General features: G+C 45.4%; 1 protein-coding gene across 1 annotated transcript in view; it reads right to left on the bottom strand.

Moving 5' to 3' along the window:
• Nucleotides 1–16,446, bottom strand: part of LOC310877785 (proton-coupled folate transporter) — a gene marked incomplete at its 5' end in the record, with an annotated part of 170,275 nt that overhangs the window by 80,576 nt on the left and 73,253 nt on the right. The window lies entirely within an intron of this gene.

Raw genomic sequence — 16,446 nt, 5'->3', positions numbered from 1 at the left:
GTTACAGCGCATATAGCGCGGCATTCGGTGCCGTGCTATGAGCTTGTAGCTCATTCAGTGCTTCTCAACCAGTGGTCCTTGAGGCGGACCCTTATAGAGTGTAAAATGAAACCCAATGGAACGGTTTCATTTCACGCTCTCAAGAGTTACATTTGTGTTAAACATCTGCATTAGTTAAGTCTACACGATTAGAGAATGTAGAAGAATTGTTATTTCTTTTTAATCAACGTTGGCCTGTTATCTCTCCTATGGTACCACATCAAAACGGCATGGAATATTCTCTCAATGACAAAACAACATCATTATTCTTAGTCTTGGGTCTGAGAGGCAAAATCTCAACCAATTGCGGTCCGTGGCTCACATGGCGAATAACTGATGGACATTACTATGAAAACGGTTGAAAACCACTAGACTGACTAACAATTGATTTAAGGACCACTTATACTTCACCTCTTTCCAACCCGTCTTCAATGAATCAATGAATCAATCAGTGGATGAATGCATTTGGTGATAAAAAAGGAAAGAGCACATCAGCACAACTTCCACACATAATAGCACAGCAGACACACTATCACAGAGGAATAAAAACACAATGAAACACCCGAGGCTATATATTTCCATTGTGGTCCTCTAAGGAAAGCACGGAACAGTCACAACATAACAGAGATAAAGACACCACTAGCAGCATTACAGCAGTGGCGGAAACAGTACTCACATGTTTTACTTAAAGGGTAAGACCACTTTTTTTGAGGTTTGGGTTGTGTAGTTACTTTGCCATGATGCAACTCCAAATGTGGACAAGAAATAAAAAAATACTGCTCCAGTGATTAGAAATTGATAATTCAAAATATGCTCCTCATTGACTTACATTGTAGCTAAAACAGCTCTCAAAGTCACTCTTTTGGTACGTAAACAAACACAAACAAAGTTGATTCAGACAATATAGAGCATCACCAAAACTCATGTGGTTTTATTTTTTCATAAAAATGTTAGATTCCTGTTGATTTTACTATTTGAAGATCTGGATCCGGATCCACGGATCCAGTCCGGGTTTTCTTCCCAATAAAATGGACAAATCAACAGGAAGATAACATTTTGATGAAAAAATAAAACCACATGAGTTTTGGTGATGCTCTATATTGTCTGAATCAACATTGTTTGTGTTTGTTTACGTACTAAAAGAGTGACTTTTAGAGCTGTTTTAGCTACAATGTAAGTCAATGAGGAGCATATTTTGAATTATCAATTTCTAATCACTGGAGCAGTTATTTTTTATTTCTTGTCCACATTTGGAGTTGCATCATGGCAAAGTAACTACACAACCCAAACCTCAAAAAAAGTGGTCTTACCCTTTAAGTACTTAAAGGACAACTTAACCAAGGTTCATGTTTTAGGTGGTTATTAGAGAAAGTAAAATAAGTGTTAATTTTTCTTCATTTGCTGCTTTCTTTCGTTTTAGGGATTTTAGCTGTTTTTGACAAGGGGGCGGGGGCATTCGAACAAGGGGCTAAATCTGTATTTTCTTTACAAAATTGTATAGCGATTTATTTTTTATCATTTACTATAGTCCTACTAGACCCCAAGAAATTACATCTGGCCACAAAAGATCACGAGATGTACTGAATGTGTCAAACTGACTTATTGAGCCTATGACACAGTGACAGTGTGGCTCCCCCCAGTAGGCTACCATCACATTCAGTAGATTCTGTGATCTTTTTTGGCCAGATTTAATTTCCTGGGGTCTAGTAGGACTATAGTAAATAATAAAATAATAAATCGCATAATATGTTGTAAGAAATACGTATTTAGCCCCATGCTCGAATGCCCCCATACCCCCCTGTCAAAAACAGCTAAAATCCCTAAAACCAAAGAAAGCAGCAAATGAAAAATAATTAACACTCATCTTTTACTTTCTCGAATAACGACCTAACACATGAGCCGTGGTTGAAAAAAACTAAAGTTGTCCTTTAAATATCGTTACTGCAATATAGAAATACTCCGTTATACAAGTAAAGGTCCGGCATTCAAAATGTACTTGAGTAGAAGAACCAAAAGTATTGGCATCAAAATGTACCAAAAGTACAAAAGTGCTCATTGTGTAGAATGTAGCCATTTCAAATCTTCAAGTGTATAAAAATTGTTTGAAAATAGCAGATCTACAAGCTGCGACGCATTGTGAGCAACGCATTGTTCTGATATGAAGATATTATCAGAACATAAAGTGTAGGCTACTACGTACGTACTAACTGGAATAAATTCATAATATCTTTCTCCCTACGTCTCCCCTCACTGCTCGCAAAGGAAAAAGGGCACTGACACAATGCAATATAATAATGTAGTATGTCCTGCCAGAAGCGTCTGGGAAAAATGCGAGGCCCTGTGCGAACATTAATTGTGACAAAATTTGACTGAGGGACTGCCATTGGATTTTTTTTGTTTTTTCATGTCATATGAAAGCAAGGAATCATAGCTTCAAATAGATATATTGGTTGTTCAGTTTGACCCACCAGTTTAGGAGATATGGCTTATAGAGTAATGTCTTGCAGAGAAACAGCGAGTTGAGAAAACAGGCTAAATAACTGAATGAATTAATGAATACATAGTTTATTTGAGGGAGGGCGAGATCCATTTCACCCGACCGCCTAGTCAGTCGGTGGTCCGACTATAGGCAGTCGGCAAGTCCGACGGTCGGTCGGCAAGTCCGTTTTTGGGGGTCTCAAGGTTCGGGGACCCCTGGGGACCGCCCCCCTATGGTAACTCTGTCATTTCTCAACAGTGTGCCACAAATGCCACTTGACATTTTCAAATCGGCATCTTTACCTGTAGCACCTATCTGCATACAACTTGTGTAACTGATAATATTATGTGACTGAACCTGAAGTGATAAAGTCTGCCTGTTTTTTTAATACACTTTGTTTGGCCTTTTTTGGGGTTTTCAGGTTCCGAGAAGGACTGAAAACACTCGGCATTCTTGAGAAGATACAGCAGCATCCAGAGTCCTTTCGTCCTGTACTGTGTTGTATGAACCATTCATATTGGTCTGTATATTCTTCTTACTATAGCTCTCTCTCTCGCTCACACACACTGTTCAGATATCACTTGATATGGACATTTAACCAAGCAATTTCCCTCTGACAAGGCTCGCTGTTACCTGACAAAACTGCAATTACTCAAACGAAAATGTAATTTGTTGCTTTTATATAAAAATAGAAATAAACACATACACTAATGTAAACTGTGGTTACAATAAACTAGACCAGTCTGTACGATGCGTGAGCTAACTAGCATGGTTTGATTGTTAGCATTCCTCGTTGAAGCATGCAGTAGTGCAAAGCAGGTACATTTTACTGTAAACACAAAAATAAATAGACAAAACACACCATAAACAGCAGATATACAAGCGACTAAAGTCTCTGTGCAAAAATGAAATGCCATGGCGACCCACTGTGGTCAAACCTCGTCAGTGGTCAGTGGGTCGCCAAAATGTGGAACGCCCTACCAACAGTCATTAAGACATGTGAATCCCATGACTCTTTCAAAACCGCCCTCAAAGGGTACCTACGGGCGGCTGCAATTAGAAACCTGTAAAATCTGAATCCCCCACCCACCCCTTTCCCCCCTCACTGTATATGTTTCTTTTCACCTCTGATGATTTCCTGTTTTGACTATGTTGTGTATATTTGTACATCTAATTGTTTTGATGAATTGTAAATGGTGGGCCGTATTGTAAACAAGTGTATTGCTTTATGGTGTCGTCCACTCACAGTTAACAGTTGTATTGAATTGTACTTGAAATGTAGGGGAGAACGGGGTAAGATGAACCACTTTTTGCTTAAGTTGTCCTGGAAGCAGTAAAATATAATGATCTACCCATATTTCAGGATGTCTTCTATCAATTGAAATGATAAGTAAGCATCTATGACAAAGGGCCATGAAAATATGACCTTTTTTTTTAAAGTGGACATGTGGCTCAACTTGCCCCAGGTAAGGGGTAAGTTGAGGGGCAAGTCGAACCACATGATATTTTAATGTTAAAAGCTTAAACTTGAACAGATAATGTATTCACTTATCAATAATAATATATTAACAGTTTTCCCTTTTGCAAATAGTCTTATTTATTTATTTATATTCTGCAAACTGTATAAACCAATAAATCATGACTTGAAAAAGAAGCGTGCAAATGCACAGAGACTTTAGTCGCTTGTATATCTGCTGTTAATGGTGTGTTTCCTCTATTTATTTTTGTTTACAGTAAAATGTACCTGCTTTGCACTACTGCATGCTTCAACGAGGAATGCTAACAATTGAACCATGCTAGTTAGCTCACACATTGTACGGACTGGTCTAGTTTATTGTAACCACAGTTTACATTAGTGTATGTGTTTATTTCTATTTTCATATAAAAGCAACAAAATACATTTTCGTTGTGGTTTGAATGTTTATTGCATTAAGTTGAAGTTGAGTAATTGCACAGTTTTGTTTGCGAGCCATGTCAGAGGGAAATCACTTGGTTAAATGTCCATATCAAGTGATATCTGAACAGTGTGTGTGAGCGAGAGAGAGAGAGCTATAGTAAGCTAGCATTACATCCCTCAACAGTAATACAAATACAATTAAGAACAGAGCCGCCTGGGAGAATGAAATTAACACAACCTTCTCGGACAATTGGTGGGGTAAGGCAATTGAAAGGGTTCATTCTTCCACTTCGTGTGCACGATTGAGTCTTATACAGTTTAAAGTCCTCCACAGGATCCATTACTCCAAAGCCCGACTAGCAGAGATATATCCTAATGTGAACAACAGATGTGACCGATGTAACCACGCCCCTGCTGATCTTAGTCATATGTTATTTTTTTGCCCTAAACTATATATATTTTGGGTCTCTTTCTTTAAAATCCTATCAGATGTCCTGGCACTGGACATCCAACCATGCCCTCGCATAGCCATCTTTGGGGTCCCCAGTGACACACTAATCCTTCAATCCACCCATGCAGATGTAATCGCATTCACCTCCCTTTTGGCAAGGAGGATTCTGCTCATGTGGAAATCCCCTTCCCCCCCACCTATATCCACCTGGCTGGTAGACGTGATGTTTTTCATAAAGCTCGAAAAATTCCAATTCAAAACTAGAGGCTCAATCGGGAAATTCCATACTAGATGGCGGCCCTTCATAACATACTGCAACAGCTTGGTAACACTCCCGAGCGATCAGTCGTAATTTTATCTATTTTATTTAACTGCCCAGCATCAATTTCAACGTCCCAAGGAGGTATGCAGTAGGCTATATTATAATGTTTGTATCTTATTTTTTGTCTGTCACGTTCCTTTATTATTTTTTTGTTTTTTATTTATTTTCTATTTTGTTCATTCGTTGTTCTTTTTTGTTTACCTTGCTTACTTTACTATTTGTTTTCTCCTTATTGTGTTGTATTTACATTTATTTTGGTCCTTGTGTTCTGCCTCCCCTGTGACCCATGGGAGGGTGGGAGGGTGAACGGGAGGGTGGGCTGAGCAACCGTGACCACTTTTGGTCACTCTGCCCAGCCCAAGGGGAAGGGTTGCACAAAAAAAAAAAAAAAAAAAGGGCGGGAATGTCACCAACAACAATGACTATGTGAAACTAACTTTGTACACCTCCCTGAATAAATAAATATATATAAAAAAAAAGAAAAAAAGAGCTATAGTAAGAAGAATATGCAGACCAAAATAAATGGTTCTCTCCGTCTCTCTCCCCATCAATAAAGTTCTATCATAAAAATGTCAAGAGTTACAATGTGGGAGTCCCCAGGGCCAGGGGTCCACGAACCTCAAACCCCGATAATGCGCCCAGAGAGGCAACACGATTCCAGCGAGTCAACCCCTGTCCAAAACGGTTGAGAAGTGACAGAGTTACCATGGGGGGGGGGGGGGGGTCCCCAGGGGTCCCCGAACCTTGAGACCCACAAAGACACCACCAGGGGGGCGGCACGATTCCAACGAGCCCACCCCCGTCCAAAACGGTTGAGAAATGACAGTTACCAAGGGGGGGGGGGGGGGGTCCCCAGGGGTCCCCGAACCTTGAGACCCCCAAAAACGCCACCAGGGGGGCGGCACGATTCCAACGATCCCACCCCCGTCCAAAACGGTTGAGAAATGATAGAGTTACCATGGGGGGGGGAAGGGTCCCCAGGGGTCCCCGAACTGACCGGACTTACCGACCGCCCGTCGGACTTGCCGACCGCCCGTCGGACTTGCCGACCGCCCGTCGGACTTGCCGACCGCCCGTCGGACTTGCCGACCGACCGTCGGACTTGCCGACCGCCTAGTCGGACTTGCCGACCGCCCGTCGGACTTGCCGACCGCCCGTCGGACTTGCCGACCGCCCGTCGGACTTGCTGACCGACCGTCGGACTTGCCGACCGCCTAGTCGGACTTGCCGACCGCCTAGTCGGACTTGCCGACCGACCGTCGGACTTGCCGACCGCCCGTCGGACTTGCCGACCGCCCGTCGGACTTGCCGACCGCCCGTCGGACTTGCCGACCGACCGTCGGACTTGCCGACCGCCTAGTCGGACTTGCCGACCGCCCGTCGGACTTGCCGACCGACCGTCGGACTTGCCGACCGCCTAGTCGGACCACCGACCGACTAGGCGGTCTGGTGAAATGGATCTCGCCCTTGCTGATTTCTTTTGGCCTTCAATTTTCAAATATTAACTAATTGAAATGAACACCCCAAAATGTAAGAGTATAGGCCATATGAAAGCCTTTTATGTTTATACTATTGGTATTTCACACAGCTGTGTCAAATAACAAATTATCTTGCCAGTCATGAGTTGTGCATATGGCATATCAATTTAAGCAGCAGAGCAGCTTAACTTTTATTCACGACACAGCAGGCAGGATGTCGTGAATAAAAGTTGTCTGGAGCATTACAAAGTGAGTTGCGATCCCCTGCTTTTGTCTATTTAATTATTTTCGACCTTGTCCAGGTCATTCAATTATTGAATATTTATTAACATGATTGCTATTGTGTTGAATTTGGATGGATTTTCATTGCAATCAATGTGCACGCCTTGTTAATGTACCCGTAACCCAGGCACATCTTATAACCACAATAAAACACTGTCTAAAGAATGAAATACCTGCACTAGCTGTCACTTTGCCAGTTGATAGGAAGGACAGACAGACCAACAAAAAGCATGGTCTAAATGCAAGACGTATAACGCAACGCACCAGTCAGACCTCATTGTAAGACCAACACACACCCATGTGGTCGCTATACAAGCTCACAACTCACTGTGAGCTTGGATATCTGATATCATCAGTGCCCATGCCCGAGGTGGGGTTGGAGAAAGGGCCTTTCTGTGTGGAGTTTGCATGTTCTCCCCGTGTCCCCTAGGGTAGGAACCCTCACAAGTTCTCCCCGTGTCGGCCTAGGGTAGGTACCCTCACATGTTCTCCCCGTGTACCCTAGGGTAGGTACCCACACATGTTCTCCCCGTGTCCCCTAGGGTATAGGTACCCTCACAAGTTCTCCCTGTGTCCCCTAGGGTAGGTACCCTCACATGTTCTCCCCGTGTACCCTAGGGTAGGTACCCACACATGTTCTCCCCGTGTCCCCTAGGGTAGGTACCCTCACATGTTCTCCCTGTGTCCCCTTGGGTAGGTACCCTCACATGTTCTCCCCGTGTCCCCTAGGGTAGGTACCCTCACAAGTTCTCCCCGTGTCCCCTAGGGTAGGTACCCTCACATGTTCTCCCCGTGTCCCCTAGGGTAGGTACCCTTACATGTTCTCCCCGTGTCCCCTAGGGTAGGTATAGGTACTCTCACTGTGGTTTCTAAACTATACCTAAGGAAGTGGTCAGAATAACGTGTTCCTTCCACGCGCCGGAGAAACTCCCCCCTGTCAGGTGAAAAGAAGTAGCTTGGATTCAGGAAGCATGAGGTCAGTCCGTTGCTCTCCCCAGGTTTGCAGAGGTAGTGTATAGTGCGCAGGGGAGTACATTCGAATAGATAATTGAGACTGGGTGAAAGAAATTTGATTGCAAAAATCGCGTCAGTGCGTCCGTAAGGGAACGGATTGGAATTTTGGGCCAATATTATTTTTATATATATATATTTTGTGGCTTTCGCCTTTATTTTATATATTTTATGGAGGGACAGACAGTAGGCTGACAGGAAATGGGGAGAGAGATGGGGGGGGGGGGGGGGGGTGACATGCAGTAAAGGCCGTCGGGATCGGAAGTCGAACCCGCGGCACCCTGCCAGACTGGATTAGCAGCCAAGGTGCCTGGACCGCTGAGTCACGGCCCAGGCCAGACAATATTGACAGGAAAGAGACAGAGAAGAAAATGGTCAGTGCGGTGGAAAAAGTACTCAAATGTTTTACTTAAGTAAATGTATCGAGATGAGAGAGATGAGATGAGATATACTTTATTAATCCCCGAGGGGAAATTGAAGTGTTACAACAGCATAAAGTGCATAGAAAACTAAAAAGCTAAAAACTACTGGACAGACAGAGCAACACAGAACAGACACAAAGACATATCACACAAGACCAGACAACCAAGGACCATATGTCATTTTGGGGGGGGGCAGTTCTTATGCCTTTGCATTAAAGAGTCTGATGGCAGTTGGCATGAAGGAGAGTCTGTAGCGTTCCGTACGCATCAGGGGGAGTGTGAGCCTACGGCTGAAGGTGCTCATCCTATCCCGCAGCACCTCATTGAAGGGGTGGGAGGGATTTGCCCGCATGGAGTCCAGTTTAACCCCGATCCTCCTCTCCGCGACTGACTTCAGGCTCTCCATTCGGAGGCCAACAACAGAGCTGGCCTTCTTTATAATTTTATTGAGCCTATTGAGCTCACCGGCCTTGATGCCCCCACCCCAGCATACCACTGCGTAGAATAGAACGCTGGCCACAACAGACTGGTAGAACATCACCAGTAGTCTGCTACACACCCCAAAGGACTTGAGCCTCCTCAGGAGGTACAGTCTGCTCTGTCCCTTTTTGTAGACAGCCTCTGTGTTGTCTCTCCAGTCCAGGTCCTTGTTCAGGTGGACACCCAGAAACTTGTAGGAGTCCACAATTTCTACCTCCTCTCCCTGGATGGTGATGGGTGCTGGGGTCCTCCTCTTGCTCCGCCTGGCGTCGAACACCAGCTCTTTGGTTTTTTTAATGTTCAACAGCAGGTGGTTCTGCTCTGCCCAGCCGATGAAGTTCTCCACCACGCTCCTGTACTCCCCGTCATTGTCCTCAGTGATGCAGCCCACAATGGAGGAGTCATCAGAGAACTTCTGGAGGTGGCATGTTGGCGAGTTGAAGCTGAAGTCGGAGGTATAAATGGTGAACAGGAAAGGTGACAGCACGGTTCCCTGGGGAACTCCAGTGCTTCCCATCACCACCTCTGACTGGCAGCCTTGTAGCCGCACATACTGTGGTCTCAGGGTGAGATAGTTGGTAATCCATTCCACCAGGTTGTGGTCCACATGCATGGAAGCAAGCTTCTCAGCAAGCAGGGGGGGCCGGATGGTGTTGAACGCACTGGAGAAATCAAAGAACATGATCCTCACCGTGCTCCCCTTTTTCTCCAGATGTGCGTAGGCCCTCTGCAGCATGTAGATGATGGCATCCTCCACACCAACTTTGGCCCGGTAGGCGAACTGTAGCGGGTCCAGGGACTCACTCACCACCGGCCGTAGGTGCTGCAGAACCAGTCTCTCCAGGGTTTTCATGATGTGTGAAGTCAGTACCACTGGCCTGTAGTCGTTCAGAGTACTGGGATGCGCTCCTTTCGGCACTGGGATGATGCAGGATGTCTTCCACCTCTTCGGCACCCTCCTCAGCCTCAACGAGAGGTTGAAAAGGTGCTCGAACACCGCTGACAGCTGGTCTGCACACATCCTCAGCACCCTTGGACTGATGCCATCGGGCCCTGCCGACTTGCCCTGATGTAGCCTCTTCAGTTCAATCTTCACCTGGTCAGCAGTCACAGTCAGTGGTGGTGGAGGAGAGGGGGGGGGAGGGGGGGAGGGGGGAAAAGGCAACGTGGCTTGTGCTGGGATATGAGCTGGAGGGCCATGGGGAAGGTTATCCTGGGAGCCGCTGATATCAAACCTATTGAAAAACAGGTTGAATTCATTGGCTTTATCCTGGTTGCCCTCCACTGACCGGCTGGTGGACTGCTTGTGACCAGACATGGTCTTCAGCCCCTTCCACACCTCCCTCACATTATTCCGTGCCAGATTTTCCTCAACCTTCCTCCTGTAGGTGTCTTTAGCCTCACTGATCCTCTTTTTCAGCTCTGCTTGCACCCGCTTAAGTTCCGCCCTGTCACCAGCCTTGAAGGCTCTCTTCTTTAGATTTAGAAGGTCCTTTAGGTCTCCAGTGACCCAGGGCTTGTTATTGGAAAAACAGCGTACGGTTTTGGTGGGTATGACATCATCCACACAAAATTGAATGTAATCCGTAATACAGTCTGTTAGTCCATCAATGTCCTCCTCATATGAGTCATAGAACACTCCCCAGTCCGTGGCCTCGTAGCATCCTCTCAGCACCTCATTTGCCTCAGGTGACCACTTTCTCACTATTATAGTGGTCACTGGCAGTTGTTTGACCATGGGCGTGTATAGGGATGTGAGGTGAACAAGGTTGTGGTCAGATCCACCCAACTTGGGCAGTGCTGTGCATTTGTATGCACCCTTCACATTAGCATATAGGAGATCCAGTGTCCTATCCTCCCTCGTAGTACAGCTCACAAACTGATAGAAGGTGGGCAGGGACCTGGAGAGTGACGCGTGGTTGAAGTCACCTGACACTGCCATGAATGCACTGGGATGTATTGTCTGGGCTCTTGCAATCGCAGAGTGGATGACGTCACACGCTGCTTCCGCGTTCGCAGAGGGCGGAATGTAAACAACAAACACGAGGACGTGTGAGTATTCACGGGGCAAGTAATAAGGACGCATACTAACAACCATCAGTTCAATGTCAGGCTGCCAGATACGCTCTTTTACCGTGATGTGCCCAGGATTACACCACTTGCTGTTGATCATCACCGCAAGACCGCCGCCTACGCTCTTACGGCACAACTTTGTGTCCCGGTCGGATCGAACAGTCACGAATCCATTGACTGACACCACGGAGTCCGGTACGTCCTTATGCAGCCATGTCTCTGTGAAGATCATCAGGCTACACTCCCGATACTCCCAGTGTGACTTCGCCAGCTCCGCCAACTCATCCATCCTATGTGGAGCTTTGAGTGACCTCACGTTCCCCATGACAATGGACGGCAGACACGGTCTAAACTTTCGTCTGTTTGTTCGCCGTCTCACGCCCGCTCTGCAGCCCCGAAATCGTCGCATGAGTTCAGCTGGTAAGTTCAACTTCTGCCGTTTGTAGTTCATGTGCGGTTTCCTCAGGGCTAACAGCTGTCGCCTTGAGTATACAGTCATAGTGTGTGTGTCACTATGTCAAAACAAGCTAAAAACTATACTGCTGCTATAACATCAAGCTAAAAACAAACATAAAACAGTAAAATATGCTAAAACGCTAAAACTCTAAAACACTGGAGCTGCTGTAACAGGCAGCTACTTCACGCAGCGCCTCCGTGTTGCCAGGTTTGGCTGACCGACCCCATCGGGATACTGCAATATAGAAATACTCTGTTACAAGTAAAAGTATATAGTAGTATATAGTAGTATATGCAATATAGAAATACTCTGTTACAAGTAAAAGTCCGGATTTCAACATTTACTTGAGTACAAAAGTATCGGTACCAAAATGCTATTTAAAAGAAAAACGTTTGAAAATAGTATACAAGCGATGCATGCGACACATTGTTCGAGTGGCTGAGATAGGGCTGAAGTGACTGGTTTTGTAATGATAAATAAATGTAGTGGAGGTACTATTGTGGATTCGAGATGTAGTGGAGTAGGCAGTAAAAGTGTTAGGAAATCGGACATACTCAAGAAAGTACAAATGAGAAATGCCTCAACATTGTAAAGTGTGTACTTGTACTTAGTTACTTTACACCACTGGAAACGGTCCAATCAGTCAGGCTGTGACCTTAGTGGTCATATCATTGGTTGAGGAGCAGGAAGGCTGTGACCTTAGAGGTCATATCATTGGTTGAGGAGCAGGAAGGCTGTGACCTTTGAGGTCATATCATTGGTTGAGGAGCAGGAAGGCTGTGACCTTTGAGGTCATATCATTGGTTGAGGAGCAGGAAGGCTGTGACCTTAGAGGTCATATCATTGGTTGAGGAGCAGGAAGGCCAAACTGAAGGGCAGAGGGCGTGACCCGCATAGACTCCGTGGAATACCTGCCCTGGATTTGAACGTTTAGGACTGAGGCCAGATTCTACAAAACGTCGTCCAAATCCTGACAGTTTTCTCCAACTATTTCATGTCAAGGACCCCCCTGGATTGGGATGTATTTGGCCGCCGACCCCCATCTGAAAATATGTTGTTCCAGGGACCCCCCCCTCCCAGAAGCAAAGATTTGAGTTAAAAAGTCTGGTGACCTGAGGTCAGGTGCGTCTTCTCTTGAATCTAACGTTCCGTAGCTGCGCGTGCACGTCACAATTCTTGGTACCACGGCATGGTACTGTGTCGTATGACACGAGCATGACACCACTGCCCGTCACCCTTTTTCGTCTTGGGTTTTACATCGGTAAGACGAGTGCGGACGTGACCGGGACGTCTCTCGGAATGCTCCCACGGGTAACCCCCCGTGGCGGGGTCACGTGTTGACGTTTCGGTCACATTTCTGTCCCAAGAAGACACTGTTGTCCAGGCCATCACATCAGTGAGAGTGTGTTTGGTTTTAACCCATTCTGAACGGGAACCCATTTTGGTATTAGCATCATGTTATGCTTTAGCTATTGGAAAACAGCAGATCTACAAGCTCGTAGCGCGCCACCGAGTGGTCCCGCTACGAGCTTGTAGGTCTGCTATTTTCGAAAAATCGAAGACATTTAAAAAAAAATCTGATCTCAGGTCAGAATGGGTTCATCAGACCAGTGTGTGTGTGTGTCCAGTGGAAACCTCGTATGAATCTGATCTCAGGTCAGAATGGGTTTTAAAACATACTGCCATGACATCGCAAGTTTTTCGCAAACCATTTCCTCTGTGTCCCCCCAAGAGGAGGCTCTCTGGCAGGAGGAGGATCCCTGGACAGACAGCAGGACCAACCAGGTGGAACGGATAAGCTTTGCAGCGCTCTGCACCATGTTTGAACATCAAGACACTTTGTTAATGGTCAGTCCTGGGACGGCGTGTCAAAGCCAGCGTCCCGACAGGACGAAAGAAGATAAAGAAAGAAGTTAAATCCAAGAAGAAGAGAGTTGACGTCACACCAAAAAAAACAAGCCCACGGCTGCACTGCTGCTGGGGGACGATGTGAACTCTCTGTTCTTTTTCCATCTCATTTTGTTGCTGACATTCTAACACGGCGTTCTTCAAAAAACCAACCACGGATCCTTTCAAGACTACAGGGGGGGGGGGGGGGCTTGTTCCTGCCCCGTAGCTTTACTGAAGGATATATGGACGGACGGACGGACGGACCGAGAGACGGGCAGACGGATAGACAGGGCAGACGGATGACACCCAGACACACAGCTGTTGCTGCAGGGTGTGAAAACGCATTTTTTGGCCACAGAGTATAAACCATAGAGCGATCAAAATATAGACTGATTCTATTTCTTTTTTTCAATGATTCAGAAATCTGGTTGCATTACACAATACAGGATAATCTGTATATAGGCCTATTAAAGTATAAGGTGATCTTAAACATGAGATAAGCTTACACAACAAGACTAGAATATTTGTTTAAATAATGGTTAAAACAGACCCCTGTTGTCTTGTCTTGATCGTTAGAAACCAAACTGACGCCCAGGTCTGTAACTCTTGACGATTGAACAAATGGAACCAAATGGACCCGTAAGAGTCAATTCACCATTTTGTCAGCCATCTGATTGGTCCCTGACTGACTAACCAGCAGGCTCTTTCTGCCTTGTTCCGCCCTGGTTCAGCCTCGTTTGTTGAATTAGCTAAAACAACATGATATGCCCAATCACCATGCTGCACATCACAGGTGCAGCACCTGTGATGTTCCTCTTTACTGACACCAAGTTTAAAATAAGAATTGAACGCACAGAATATCAATATACGAAGCAACTGATGGTAGTGGATGGTTTCAATGGTAGTGGATGGAGAGAGAGGACTTTTTGTCCAACCATGAAACGGCAACCAATGGGTGTGAAGAACCACGGGCGGGACTTGACAAAGGGTGAATTGGTGTGTGCGTGCGTGCGTGCGTGCGTGCGTGCGTGCATGCGCGCGAGAGAGAGATAGTCATACGGGTACCTGTACAAATACCGTGTGTCTGCAAGTGGGGTGTGATGCTGTAGAAATAGTGCAGTTGATGAGCACACTCCGGGGGGTCTAATGCATGTGTCAGCCCACCCACCCACTTACTCAATAATAGCACCCGCAGCCATCCACATCTGACATGTGGATATAGCGCCAGTAGCCGTTTGGAAAAGGGAGCAATTATTACCCTGTAGGCTGAAGATTGTAGTTAATGGATTTTCCTTTCTAGCCGATGAAGGTATATTGCCTCGTGGGTCCAGTTTGCACTCTGAGTTAATTAACAGTGAGGACCGCGAGGTCTGCGAGGGCTCCCAGACAGAGCCTCGTGTGACGTGCAGCCACTCAGGGATAGTTTTTTCAGCTCCAAGAGAGAAACTCTGGGTATTTTCCCAGGACCCTAACTCACAACCGCTTAACCCTAAGGGTTGGGCAACTTTGACGATGGAGAGGTTCCACCATAGTTCCACACTCACTCCAGAGGGCCACTATAATTCCACACTCACTCCAGAGGGCCACTATAGTTCCACACTCACTCCAGAGGGCCACTATAGTTCCACACTCACTCCAGAGGGCCACTATAGTTCCACACTCACTCCAGAGGGCCACTATAGTTCCACACTCACTCCAGAGTCCAGAAGGGCCACATTGCATATTACTGTCATAGCAAAAAAATAGCCAAGCTCAGTCGCAGTGCGACACGTTTTGAGCTTGTACAGTATATCAGCTATTTGCTATTTTTGAATTGGAATCCTGAAAAGTAACATTTAATTTCAAATGCATTTAGTTATAGTTTAAACTAGTCCTAGACCCGTTCTATAATCTATGTACACCAAATTAGGTACAGTGTGGGGAAAATGAGATGAAATCGATCACATTATTGACTGGGAGGGAATTGTTAACGGATGAGCATGGGAAGGGCACAAAGTTAAAGGACAACTTATTAGAGAAAGTAAAAGATGAGTGTTAATTCTTTTTAACTTGCTGCTTTCTTTCGTTTTAGGGATTTTAGCTCTTTTTGACAGGGGGCATTCGAGCATGGGGCTAAATATGTATTTTTGTTATGATTTATTTTTGTATTATTTACTATAGTCCTAATAAACCCCAGGAAATCTGGCCACGGAAGGTCACAGGATCTATGTGAAGGAGGCCTACTGGGGGAATTAAGGCTTATACTGTGTGTATAGGCTCAATATGTCAGTTTGTCACATTCAATAGACCTTGTGATCTTTTGTGGCCAGATGTAATTTCTTGGGGTCTAGTAGGACTATAGTAAATTAAAAAATTAATTTTTTTGAAAAAATACATATTTAGCTCCATGCTCGAATGCCCGAAACCTTAGGTTTCGTTTTTGACTCTCTATCCTGATTGGACGAAAGGCTGGGTCCCTGCACAGCCAAAAACGAAACCTAAGGTTTTTTGAGTGAAATCACTGAATATACCTTTAATGTTTTTTAATGCATGCGGTGCAGTAAGGCCAGGGGTGGGCAACGTTGACGCTGAAGTGGGCCACTATAGTTCCACACTCAATCCAGAGGGCCACATTGTATGTTTGAATTGAAATCCTGAATATTTTGTTTTTGCTATTTTTTAATTGGAATCCTGAAAAAAAAAACTTTTTATTTAATCTAAAATGCATCTAGTTATAGTTATGTTAACTTTATGAACTAAATTCAAATACATTGGACATAAAAAAGACGAACGTTTTAATACTAGTAAATACCTGAAATAATAATAATAATAATAAAACAGTAATTTGATATTAACCTGAGGGCTGCATTAAGTCATGTTGTGGCCCCCGGGGCGCCAGTTGCCCGTGCATGCTCTAGAGTAGACCCGTCCAGAAATCCCATATATGCTGGGCCAGGCTACTGGACTGTAACTAGTTTGGGGCACAATCAAGTGTGACTCATGACCCGGACTGGCTGGGATGTATGGACTCAGGACCCCATGGCTGGCTGGGATGTATGGACTCAGGACCCCATGGCTGGCTGGGATGTATGGACTCAGGACCCCATGGCTGGCTGGGATGTATGGACTCAGGACCCTATGGCTGGCTGGGATGTATGGACTGCAGGACTGGGGTGTATGGACTCA

This window comes from Protomyctophum parallelum (assembly GCF_964188405.1).
Source record: "Protomyctophum parallelum genome assembly, chromosome: 20".
Taxonomy (NCBI): domain Eukaryota; kingdom Metazoa; phylum Chordata; class Actinopteri; order Myctophiformes; family Myctophidae; genus Protomyctophum; species Protomyctophum parallelum.
The sequence above is the reverse complement of the archived record's forward strand: the minus strand, read 5'-3'. Positions and strand labels throughout refer to the sequence as shown.